General features: G+C 35.9%; 1 long non-coding RNA gene across 1 annotated transcript; it reads left to right on the forward strand.

Annotated features, from left to right (window-relative positions):
• Positions 1-1,911: 1,911 nt before the first annotated feature.
• LOC130471325 (uncharacterized) lies at positions 1,912-8,079 on the forward strand. The gene is made up of 3 exons (XR_008931972.1): positions 1,912-2,151; positions 2,276-2,447; positions 7,833-8,079. It is a non-coding gene; the product is annotated as an uncharacterized lncRNA (long non-coding RNA).
• Positions 8,080-14,109: the final 6,030 nt, after the last annotated feature.

Consider the following 14,109-nt stretch of genomic DNA (forward strand, 5'->3'; position numbering starts at 1 on the left):
CTTGAATGGGAAGCTAAGCTAGTTGAAATAGTCAAACTCAATCGACTTGAGTATGTACTGTCTCATCCCATGCCAAGCTACTATGCCAGAGACATGACCCCTGAGAGATTTTACGCCTGGGATGCGGATCTCAAAAAGGTTATGAGTCTCATGCTGAACAATATCCCTGATGATTGGGCTAAAAGGTTTGTAGCCTATGAACCTTTTACGCTCATCAAGAATCTGAGGGATATCTGTCGTGGAAGCACGGAGGACAGGGACCTGAACGTCCATGAGTTGATTGAATCAATGTCTGGTCTAAAGGTTAGTTCTCCCAACAGGTGTTATAGGATGGAAGTCCAAGAAACACATGTTCAGCTCCTTCGCACTAAACAGAGGGTAGGCGTCCCACTGAGGTTCCATGTGGATCTTATGCGTTCATACTTTGATCGCCTAAGTCTACTAGGAACACCAATAAGCGAAAGGATGGCAGTCTCTATCTTGCTCAATTCACTACACAGTGGGTTTGGTCGCTTCAAGCAACTATACCTAAGTGAACCAAGAGAAGAAACAGTTGCAGAATTTGTTCACCTTGTCAGAAAGGCTGAAATAATACTGGACTGTGAAGCCAAAGATTTACTCAAGGCTAGAAGGAGACCGTTCAAGAAAGGTGCAAAGTCCAAGGGCAATGCTAAATCAAAGCAGGACAAGTCCACATCAAGCTGTCTTTATTGTGATGGAATAGGCCATTACAAAAGAGAATGTCCAAAGCTAAAGGAAGATCAGAAGAACGGAACAGTCGTTCCATCTTCAGGTATTTTCGTTATAGATTGTATACTTGCTAATTCAACTTCTTGGGTATTAGATACAGGTTGTGGCTCACACTTATGTTCCAATCCACAGGGACTAAGAAGAAGTAGAAAGTTAAGCAAGGGTGAAGTCGACCTACGAGTGGGAAATGGAGCACGGATTGCTGCATTAGCCGTAGGAACTTACTATTTGTCGTTGCCCTCCGGGCTAGTTTTGGAACTGGAAGAATGTTTCCATGTTCCAAGTCTTACTAAAAACATCATTTCAGTTTCTTGCTTAGATGCTAAGGGATTTTCCTTTTTAATAAAAGACAATAGTTGTTCGTTTTATTTTAAAGAGATGTTTTATGGATCTGCTAGATTAGTCAATGGACTTTATTTATTAGATCACGACAAACAAGTATATAACATAAATACCAAAAAGGCCAAAAAGGATGATTCAGATCTCACCTATCTGTGGCATTGTCGATTAGGCCATATAAACTTGAAACGCTTAGAAAGACTTCAAAGGGAAGGAATTCTAGAACCATTTGACTTAGAGGATTATGGTAAATGCGAATCATGTTTACTTGGCAAAATGACAAAGCAGCCTTTCTCTAAAGTTGGAGAAAGAGCAAATGAACTATTGGGTTTAATCCATACAGATGTATGTGGACCAATGAGTACAAATGCTAGAGGTGGTTTCAGCTACTTTATCACTTTCACTGATGACTTTAGTAGGTATGGTTATGTCTACCTAATGAAGCATAAGTCTGAATCCTTTGACAAATTCAAGGAATTTCAGAGTGAAGCACTAGTAGAAAAAACCCCTGTTGCAGCCCCCTTGTTGCAGCGTACATGTATAAATACGCTTCAACAACCAGTCGGTCAACGCGGGTCAAACCCTTTAAAGGGTTATCGCAGCGTACATTTTAGTTGTTCGCAGCAAATGTGTTTGTTGCAGCGTACAAAATAAAAGCCCGCAGCAACAACCCTTTTTGTTGCAGCGTACAATTTAAAAGCCCCCTGCAATAACCGGATAAAAAAATTTCAAAACAATTTAAGCCGCATCTCAAAATTTTTTCTCGCTGTCCTTTCTTCTTCACGTGCCTTTCCCTACGTCGTCTCCTAAAGACAAACCCTAAGCCGGTCCTTTCTTCTTCGCGTGCCTTTCCCTGCGTCATCTCAAATTTCGAACACTCTTTCTCTTCGTTCCTCTGCATCGCCGGCCACCACCTCCTTCATGCCGACGCTGCTGGGTGGTTGCGATGGTTATTGCGTTGTTGTGGTTGATGGTGTTGTCCTGCCTCCGTGCTCGGCTTTCCTCTGCTTGTCGCCGCCAATAATGGTGGCCTACCAACACAACATCATTTGTAACTAATTGGTAAATTGATTTCAATTTTTCCCTCAATTGTTTTAATAAGTTCTTGATTTAAAATCCCAAAACCCTAACTAATCGATTCAATGTTCTTTTCCCCCTTGCTTGCGCCGCCCGTTCTGGTTGTTAGGTGACTACTAGCTAGCGCCGTCCAATTAGGGTGGGGGATTAGATCTTGCAAGAAAGGCTTCGTCGGAGATTCCAATTTTATGCCCGCCAGGGAACTCGGGGTCGCCTCTCTCTTCGTTTGAGCCGCCGCTACCGCCTTCTTTGCCGCCCTTAACGCCTCCGGCATCCACAGTGTGAGTTTGTTTATCTCGTTTCTTTCTTTTTGGAGTAAAATGTTGGATTTTTAGGTCAAATTTCATCAATTTGGGAATTCTGAAATTTGTTTTTAGTGAAAAATTGATAGTTTGCCAATTGGGTTTTTGATTTACATTGAGAATGATGATTTGGGTTGATTAATTGAAGGGTTTTAGTTTATTGTTTCAGCTATTTTTAATTTATTCTTATTAATTTTGTATTCAGGTTTAGTATGCTCGTTGATTGTTGTTTTTGGAAGAATTTGAATGCAAAGTTGTGAGATTTTTGTATTTAGTTTGTTGCATTGTCAACTTAGTTCTCATAGCTCAAGTGATCTTAGAAGAACATGGGTTGAATGTAGTCTAGGGGATGACAAGTGACAACCACAATTTAGTATTTGAATAATCAACTAGTCTCTATATCGTGATTTGGGACTCTTGAATCTGATTTTAGTCAACTCACAATTGAAGTACTATCCAACCTGAAAAATTGATGTACTGATAGAATGATAGATATACGTGTTCCTTATAGTTCTATGAATAACAAGAATTATATGGGTCAAGTTCAACGCAAAGTACATTTTTTTCTTCAATTTCTATACAGAAAATGCCTTATTTTTTTTAATGAAGGCTTGTCAATGTATAGCTTTGCTTCTAATTTGTGGTTTGCTTCAATGTATAACTGAACATAAAGGAAGGGGTTTAAATATAATCATACTACTATGGTGCTTTATGTTCAGTTGTATACTATCTGTAGTTCTGTACGGTTTACAGTTCTTTCATTGAGTTAATCTAGTAGCTCGATCATAATAATTGGCAGAGACTATAGTATAATGCTAGGGATATTTGTATTTTGGTATTGATGTTTTATACATTTGCAACATGAGAGGTGACATGAATTCAATAATGATTTTACATGCTGTAAGACATCTAACCCGGTTTTCCCCAAATGATTATTACATGATTCATATGATTATTTTTAACTTTTCAAGACTCAATCCGATCTATTATGCACATTTGAGACTTGTTTGGTCGTTATAGGTCATATTTAGGCTAAAATGAGACATTTTCGCTCCTAAGATTGAACTAAAGAATCTAATGACTCATTTGAAACCTTTTACATGATTAATATGCTTAGTTTTAAGTTTCTAAGACTTATTCTAATCTATTTATGCACATTTAATACTTGTTTTATCGTTGTAGGTCATATTTAGGATAAAATAAGGCATTTTCGCTCCCAACTTTAAAATAAAGAACCTAAGGACTTATTTTAAACTTATTACATGTTTAATATGCTTAGTTTTAAGTTTCTAAGACTTATTCTAACTACTTTTACACATTTAAGGCTTGTTTGGTCGTTATAGGACATATTTAGGCTAAAATAACATTTTCGCTCCAAACTATGAACTAAAGAACCTAAGGACTCATTTTAAACTTACTAAATGTTTTATATGCTTAGTTTTGACTTTCTAGAACTCATTCCAATCCATTTATGCATATTTAAGGCTCATTGTGTCGTTATAGGTCATATTTAGGCTAAAGTGCCATTTTCGCTCCCAACTTTGAACTTAAGAACCTAATGACTCATTTTAAACTTATTATATGATTAATATGTTTAGTTTTAAGTTTCTAAGACTTATTCTAATCTGTTTATGAACATTTAATGCTTGTTTGATAGTTATAGGTCATATTTAGGCTAAAATGAGGCATTTTCGCTCCTAACTTTAAAATAAAGAACCTAAGCACTCATTTTAAACTTAATACATGTTTAATATGCATAATTTTAACTTTATAAGACTCGTTCCAATCCATTTATGCATATTTAAGGCTCATTGTGTCGTTATAGGTCATATTTAGGCTAAAGTGCCATTTTCGCTCCCAACTTTGAACTTAAGAACCTAATGACTCATTTTAAACTTATTATATGATTAATATGCTTAGTTTTAAGTTTCTAAGACTTATTCTAATCTGTTTATGCACATTTAATGCTTGTTTGATAGTTATAGGTCATATTTAGGCTAAAATGAGGCATTTTCGCTCCTAACTTTAAAATAAAGAACCTAAGCACTCATTTTAAACTTAATACATGTTTAATATGCATAATTTTAACTTTATAAGACTCGTTCCAATCCATTTATGCATATTTAAGGCTCATTGTGTCGTTATAGGTCATATTTAGGCTAAAGTGCCATTTTCGCTCCCAACTTTGAACTTAAGAACCTAATGACTCATTTTAAACTTATTATATGATTAATATGTTTAGTTTTAAGTTTCTAAGACTTATTCTAATCTGTTTATGCACATTTAATGCTTGTTTGATAGTTATAGGTCATATTTAGGCTAAAATGAGGCATTTTCGCTCCTAACTTTAAAATAAAGAACCTAAGCACTCATTTTAAACTTAATACATGTTTAATATGCATAATTTTAACTTTATAAGACTCGTTCCAATCTATTTATGCACCTTTAAGGCTCATTAGGTCGTTGTAGGTCATATTTAGGCTAAAATGACATTTTCGCTCCCAACTTTGAACTTAAGAACCTAATGACTCATTTTAAACTTATTATATGATTAATATGCTTAGTTTTAAGTTTCTAAGACTTATTCTAATTTGTTTATGCACATTTAATGCTTGTTTGATAGTTATAGGTCATATTTAGGCTAAAATGAGGCATTTTCGCTCCTAACTTTGAACTAAAGAACCTAAGGACTCATTTTAAACTTATTACATGATTAATATGCTTAGTTTTAAGTTTCTAAGACTTATTCTAATCTATTTATGCACATTTAATGTTTGTTTTATCGTTATAGGTCATATTTAGGCTAAAATGAGGCATTTGCGCTCCTAACTTTGAACTAAAGAACCTAAGGACTCATTTTAAACTTATTACATGATTAATATGCTTAGTTTTAAGTTTCTAAGACTTATTCTAACTACTTATACACATTTAAGGCTTGTTTGGTCGTTATAGGACATATTTAGGCTAAAATAACATTTTCGCTCCAAACTTTGAACTAAAGAACCTAAGGACTCATTTTAAACTTACTAAATGTTTTATATTCTTAGTTTTGACTTTCTAGAACTCATTCCAATCCATTTATGCATATTTAAGGCTCATTGTGTAGTTATAGGTCATATTTAGGCTAAAGTGCCATTTTCGCTCCCAACTTTGAACTTAAGAACCTAATGACTCATTTTAAACTTATTATATGATTAATATGCTTAGTTTTAAGTTTCTAAGACTTATTCTAATCTGTTTATGCACATTTAATGCTTGTTTGATAGTTATAGGTCATATTTAGGCTAAAATGAGGCATTTTCGCTCCTAACTTTAAAATAAAGAACCTAAGCACTCATTTTAAACTTAATACATGTTTAATATGCATAATTATAACTTTATAAGACTCGTTCCAATCTATTTATGCACCTTTAAGGCTCATTAGGTCGTTGTAGGTCATATTTAGGCTAAAATGACATTTTCGCTCCCAACTATGAACCAAAGAACCTAAGGACTCATTTTAAACTTACTAAATGTTTTATATGCTTATTTTTAACTTTCTAGTACTCATTCCAATCCATTTATGCACATTTAAGGCTCATTGTGTCGTTATAGGTCATATTTAGGCTAAAATGACATTTTCGCTACAAATTTGAACTTAAGAACCTAATGACTCATTTTAAACTTATTATATGATAAATATGCTTAGTTTTAAGTTTCTAAGACTTATTCTAATCTGTTTATGCACATTTAATGCTTGTTTGATAGTTATAGGTCATATTTAGGCTAAAATGAGGCATTTTCGCTCCTAACTTTAAAATAAAGAACCTAAGCACTCATTTTAAACTTAATACATGTTTAATATGCATAATTATAACTTTATAAGACTCGTTCCAATCTATTTATGCACCTTTAAGGCTCATTAGGTCGTTGTAGGTCATATTTAGGCTAAAATGACATTTTCGCTCCCAACTATGAACCAAAGAACCTAAGGACTCATTTTAAACTTACTAAATGTTTTATATGCTTATTTTTAACTTTCTAGTACTCATTCCAATCCATTTATGCACATTTAAGGCTCATTGTGTCGTTATAGGTCATATTTAGGCTAAAATGACATTTTCGCTACAAATTTGAACTTAAGAACCTAATGACTCATTTTAAACTTATTATATGATAAATATGCTTAGTTTTAAGTTTCTAAGACTTATTCTAATCTGTTTATGCACATTTAATGCTTGTTTGATAGTTATAGGTCATATTTAGGCTAAAATGAGGCATTTTCGCTCATAACTTTAAAATAAAGAACATAAGCACTCATTTTTAACTTAATACATGTTTAATATGCATAATTATAACTTTATAAGACTCGTTCCAATCTATTTATGCACCTTTAAGGCTCATTAGGTCGTTGTAGGTCATATTTAGGCTAAAATGACATTTTCGCTCCCAACTATGAACCAAAGAACCTAAGGACTCATTTTAAACTTACTAAATGTTTTATATGCTTATTTTTAACTTTCTAGTACTCATTCCAATCCATTTATGCACATTTAAGGCTCATTGTGTCGTTATAGGTCATATTTAGGCTAAAATGACATTTTCGCTCCCAACTTTGAACTTAAGAACCTAATGACTCATTTTAAACTTATTATATGATAAATATGCTTAGTTTAAGTTTCTAAGACTTATTCTAATATGTTTATGCACATTTAATGCTTGTTTGATAGTTATAGGTCATATTTAGGCTAAAATGAGGCATTTTCGCTCCTAACTTTAAAATAAAGAACCTAAGCACGCATTTTAAACTTAATACATGTTTAATATGCATAATTTTAACTTTATAAGACTCGTTCCATTCCATTTATGCATATTTAAGGCTCATTGTGTCGTTTTAGGTCATATTTAGGCTAAAATGACATTTTCGCTCCCAACTTTGAACTTAAGAACCTAAGGACTCATTTTTAAATTATTATATGATTAATAAGCTTAGTTTTGAGTTTCTAGCACTTATTCTAATCTACTTATACCCATTTAATGCTTGTTTGATCGTTATAGGTCATATCTAGGCTAAAATAAGGCATTTTCGCTCCCAACTTTAAAATAAAGAACCTAAGGACTCATTTAAAACTTATTACATGTTTAATATGCATAATTTTAACGATCTAAGACTCGTTCCAATCTATTTATGCACCTATAGACTCATTGGGTCGTTATAGGTCATATTTAGGCTAAAATGACATTTTCGCTCCCAACTTTGAACTAAAGAACCTAAGGACTCATTTTAGACTATTAGGACATTGTCATTAGTTTCTTGAATGTTAAAATGTGATATTTAATTTGTATTTAATCTAATGTTTAATTTAAATTTCTGTTTTTGTAAAGGTCTACACTCCGAGGATTGCGCCTTATGCGAGGAATTTGATGTGGTTCGTGAGCAATGGGCTAAGTTTTTTACCAACAAGTATTTATTATTGGCTTTAGCGCGCTTGATCGAGTTGGTTTAGTTGTTATAGAATAAATTTTATATTAAAATGTATGTTTATGTTGAAATTGGAACATATATTTAAATGTAATATGTGCACTTTGGTTTTGGGATATATAGTATACAAAACTCCAGTTGTTGTTTTTATATTTGTTATACAGGTTGCGTTATTCTATTATTGTTTTGACAGGTTTCTATATTTAGTGCAAGGCACTCTAGGTATCCCTAAACAAAATTAGAATTTTCCCGCCAAAAGTGCTTTTTTGCAGCGTACATATATGTTGTACGCTGCAACAAGGGAAAAAAATTTCGCAAAAATTCAGACTTGTTGCAGCGTACAAATAAATGTACGCTGCAAAAAATTGAGTAATTCAGACTTGTTGCAGCGTACAAATAAATGTACGCTGCAAAAAGTTGGGTCTGTTGCAGCGGGCTTTTATATGTACGCTGCAACAAGTCCAAAATTTTGCCAATTTTTTGGCACTTGTTGCAGCGTACATCTAAAAGCCCGCTGCAACAAATCACTTTTTGCAGCGAACATGTACGCTGCAACAAGTTCAGACTTGTTGCAGGCCCCCCAGTTGCAGCATACGATGTACGCTGCAACAGGGGTCTAAAAGCCCGCTGCAATAAGGGTTTTTTCTACTAGTGAAGTAGAGAATCAATTAGGCAAGAAGATTAAGGCACTGCGGTCTGATAGAGGCGGTGAATATCTGAGCTATGAATTTGATGACCATCTGAAAGAATGTGGAATTCTATCAGAATTGACTCCTCCTGGAACACCACAATGGAACGGTGTGTCAGAACGAAGGAACAGAACCTTGCTAGACATGGTCAGGTCAATGATGGGTCAGGCCGAACTTCCATTAGAATTTTGGGGACATGCACTAAATACAGCTGCACTCACTATAAACAGAGCTCCGTCTAAAGCTGTCGAAAAGACTCCATACGAATTATGGTTTGGAAAGCCTCCAAATGTGTCTTTTCTTAAGATTTGGGGATGTGAAGTATACGTCAAACGATTAATTTCAGACAAACTTCATCCAAAATCTGACAAATGTATCCTTGTGGGCTATCCAAAGGAAACAAAGGGGTATTACTTCTACAATACATCTGAGAACAAAGTGTTTGTTGCTCGAGATGGTGTCTTTTTGGAGAAGGATCACATTTCCAAAATGACAAGTGGGAGAAAAGTAGACCTCGAAGAAATTCGAGTCGAACAACAAACTCTAGAGAATGCTCAAGATGACATTCAGGATGAAACTCAGAGATCTTTAGAAGAATCTGGTGAGAATCATGGTCAATCTAGAAATGTTACCCCGCGTAGATCGCAAAGATATAGATCTCAACCAGAAAGGTACTTAGGTATTTTGACGAACGAGAGCTATGACGTTCTATTACTTGAAAGTGATGAACCTGCGACTTACAAACAAGCTATGACGAGCCCTAGCTCGAAGCAATGGCAAGAAGCCATGCAATCTGAATTAGACTCCATGTCTGAAAACCAAGTATGGGATTTGGTCGATTTGCCAGATGGCTGCCAAGCCATTGGAAGCAAATGGGTTTTCAAACTGAAAAAGGACAAGGATGGGAAACTTGAAGTTTTCAAAGCTATATTGGTTGCAAAAGGTTACAGGCAAGTCCACGGTGTGGATTACGATGAAACCTTTTCACCAGTTGCAATGCTAAAGTCTATTCGGATAATGTTAGCAATCGCTGCATATTACGATTACGAAATATGGCAGATGGATGTCAAAACTGCTTTCTTAAACGGCGTTTTAACAGAAACTGTGTTTATGACACAGCCTGAAGGTTTTGAGGATCCAAAGAATGCTAAAAAGGTATGCAAGCTAAAGAAGTCAATCTACAGATTGAAGCAGGCATCCAGGAGCTGGAATATACGTTTTGATGAAGCAGTCAGTGACTTTGGTTTCATCAAGAACGCTGACGAATCTTGTGTATACAAGAAGGTCAGTGGGAGCAAAATTGCTTTCCTAGTATTATATGTCGACGACATATTACTTATCGGAAATGACATTCCTATGTTGAACTCTGTCAAGATTTGGCTTGGGAAATGTTTTTCGATGAAGGATCTAGGAGAAGCACAGTACATATTGGGCATCAAGATTTACAGAGATAGATCTAAAAAGATGATTGGACTTAGTCAAAGCACTTATATCAATAAGGTGCTTGATAGGTTCAAGATGGCGGACTCCAAGCGAGGCTACCTACCCATGTCTCATGGAATGACTCTAAGCAAGACTCAGTGCCCAAAAACACTTGATGAGCGTAGACGAATGAATGGGATTCCATATGCATCATTGATTGGTTCAATAATGTATGCTATGATATGTACACGCCCGGATGTTGCGTACGCACTCAGTGCTACGAGCAGATACCAGTCAGACCCAGGAGAGGCGCATTGGACTGCTGCCAAGAATATTCTGAAGTACCTGAAAAGGCACAAAGATGACTTCCTGGTCTATGGTGGAGATGATGAATTAATTGTTAAAGGCTATACGGACGCAAGTTTCCAAACCGACAAAGATGATTTTAGATCACAGTCTGGGTTTGTCTTCTGCCTCAACGGAGGAGCAGTAAGCTGGAAAAGTGCTAAGCAAAGCACCATTGCGGATTCTACAACTGAAGCGGAGTACATTGCTGCACATGAAGCAGCAAAGGAAGCTATATGGCTAAGGAAGTTCATAGGTGAACTTGGTGTAGTCCCCTCCATTAAAGGACCAATAGCCCTGTATTGTGATAATAACGGAGCTATTGCACAGGCAAAAGAGCCTAGACACCACCAGAGAGTCAAGCATGTACTTCGTAGATTTCACCTTCTACGAGAGTTCGTTGAAAGAAAAGAAGTCGAGATAAGCAAAATTGGAACTGATGACAACATATCAGATCCATTAACTAAACCTCTGCCGCAGGCGAAGCACAACTCGCACACTGCAGCTATGGGAATCAAGCATATTGGAGAATGGCTTTGATGTCTCTGTTTAATGTTTTAAAGTTTTAGAGTTTAAATCTTTGTAAAACATTATTGGTTAATCATTCACAATAAATGAAATGAATTCATTTTTCCATTTAATTTGTGGTTTATTAAATGATGAGTCCCTTCAATTTGACGATATATTCAAGATAGACTGTCAGGACCAGTCCTGTGACTAAGAAATGTCTATCAAGTGAACTTGAATGTCAAAGGTTGAAAATGGTCCCTAATCGGAGTTTTCTATAAAATTGGACGCATAGAAAACGTTAGACGATTAGAATGCAAGATGACTAGTAGTTCTGTTTCTTGAACTATGTGGACATGGCAATGTCATAATCATTTGCATAGATACTTACTTTGGGAAGACTAGTATCGGACAAGACCTATGAAACTTTACTGTAAGAGATGAAAGTCTGTCATAAGTAAATTTCATTAAATTATTAGACACTAAATCCTCAATACCTGAGTGATTTGAGATTACTTGTTTGAGAACTGGTTGCTTTGACGTTGACCAACCGTCGCACCGTAAAAGGAGGCTATAAAGGCAACGCTCAGATAATCACCTATCAAACGAAGTCTAATCTCAAGATCGCAAGATTGGGATTGTCCTCCCATAAATCGGGATGAGATGCTTAAAAGTTGTACAAGGCCACTCGGAGAGCTAGAAACTGTGAAATGCATGGCCGTGCTCGGATGAATCATAGGCTATGATTATCTGTTTATTTGATCAGTTGAACTCTGAAACCGAGGAACACCTCTGGACATAATAAGGATGACAACTCTTACCTTATGTTCAAGAGCAAGCATCGAGCGACAAAGGAATTAGGAAATGCACACTTGTCCCTAAGGACAAGTGGGAGACTGAAGGAAATAATGCCCTTGGTCCAAGTATGCATTCTATGTTAAGTCTAATAAATGCGGTTCAGTATTAATTAACAAGTTAATAATTCAGTGAGATCAAGTGAGCTGAATGCCTAACTAGAGGCCGCTTCAGTTCAAGTGGAATTAATGATATTAATCCACAGCTTACTCTTGACTGAACCCGTAGGGTCACACAAATAGTACGTAAACGGATCAAGTATTTAATGGCATTAAATACTCCATCTATGAATATTCGGAATCGACGGATCTTGGTTTCAGTGGGAGCTGAGATCGTCACAGGCAAAAAATGAATACTCCGGAAACGATGATATTGCTGGAAACGGAAATATGGATCGTATCGGAAATATAAATATTATCCAAGTCGTAGATGTTGCCGGAAACGGAAACATGGTACGTATCGGAAAATATTATCGGAAATGGAAATATTGCCAGAATCGGAAATATTGCCGGAAACGGAAATATTGTCAGAATCGGAAATATTACCGGAATCGGAAAATAATTCCGGAAACGGAAATATTAAATATTTGTTCGAAACGGAAATTAATTCCGGAATCGGAAATATTAAATATTGTTCGTATCGGAAATGAATTCCGGAATCGGAAAATTTAATCGGAAGCGCATCGTACGAATAAGCATCGGACGAGGCCTGCCGGACGAGGCCCAGCACGAAGCCAGGCCATCGCCCAGCAAGCCAAGCGCGCCGCAGAAACAGCCACGCAAGGCCCAGCGCAAGGCCAGGCCCAGCAGGCTGCGCAGCGCGCACAGCGCGCACAGCGCGCGCAGCGCGCAGCGCGCGCGCGCGCTGCGTGGGCTGCTGCTCGCGCGCACGCATGGGGGCCCATCGTGGCTGCCGTGCGTGTGTGTGCAAGTGTTTGTGTTCGTGCACGTTTCCTAAAACATGCAGAGTTCGGTTAATGATTAAATTCCTAATTCTATTTGATAAATTAATTAAATTAGAGTTCTTGTAGGATTCTAGGTTTAATTAATTTGTATCTGAATAGGATTTCGATTCCCTTTCCATACCCCTATAAATATGAGGCTAGGGCTCACAATTTATAACAAGTTTCAAAGTATTCAAAAAGTGAGTTTTTGAGAGAAAACTAAAACACACATCTTGCTCATAAAAGTGCCGAAATTTTCTAGTACCTTAAAGGCGATTCTAGTTGGTCAATCTTAAGGCGGATCCGGACGTGCTGTGGACTATCTACGGAGGGACGACACTTGGAGTCCTAAAGACTTGTTCTTGTTCGGTTCGGGCGCAGCTAGGGAGGGCACGCAACAAAGAGTATGCATCTAAATTATGCTATATGATTATGTGTAAATAATATGTTGTCCTGGGTTAATGGTTGTTTCCGCATGATCTATGTAATGTCATATGTATCATAACCTAACATTAAATACTTGATCCGTTTACGTACTATTTGTGTGACCCTACGGGTTCAATCAAGAGTAAGACGTGGATTAATATCATTAATCCACTTGAACTGAAGCGGCCTCTAGCTAGGCATACAGTTCACTTGATCTCACTGAATTTTTAACTTGTATAATTAATACTAAACTGCATTTATTAGACTTACCATTAAATGCATAGTTGGAACAAGGGCATTATTTCCTTCAATGTGATACTACAAAGTGGTAATTCCTTAAGCTACAATTTAAATGGCTACTTGGTTAGTTGGTAGTAATTCATACTATTTGAGTGATTTTACGATATTTTGAGTACTCAATATTTCGAAAAGTCAAATACCAAGTATTTGAATTTATTAGGAATCAAGTTGAATTTTAAATCATTTAACCATCTATTTTCAACTTTGAAAATCGATCAAAATTTCAAATTTCGATTCGAAATTCTTTTCGGATTTATTTTCGGAAAATTTTAATTATTCAATTACTTAATTTTCGTAAAACATTTATTTTCGAGATTAACTATTCAAATTATTTAATTATTCAATAATAATTTCGATTTTAATTCAAATAATTTCGACTATTTAGGAGTTATTTCTCAATTATTTTCAAAAAATATTATTTCTTTTAAGTGAGGAAAGGGTAGATTAAGAAGGGAATATTTAGTCTAAGTATGTATTTTAATTAAGAGTTTATGTGCCAAGTGTTTGTCATGTGAATACGTTTTCAGCTTTGATCATGTTTTGTTTTTCTTTATGTGATTAATTGCATCACGATTCAAGATTAAGCATATACTTGTGCATTGAAATTGTTTGACTCCACGAACTTAAATTGCTTTCTTTCGGGGCTTAAATTTTGGGAATGCGTAGTAAGACCTTAAGCTATGTGTTTCAGGG

Source organism: Spinacia oleracea, chromosome 4 (genome assembly GCF_020520425.1).
Source record: "Spinacia oleracea cultivar Varoflay chromosome 4, BTI_SOV_V1, whole genome shotgun sequence".
Lineage (NCBI taxonomy): Eukaryota > Viridiplantae > Streptophyta > Magnoliopsida > Caryophyllales > Amaranthaceae > Spinacia > Spinacia oleracea.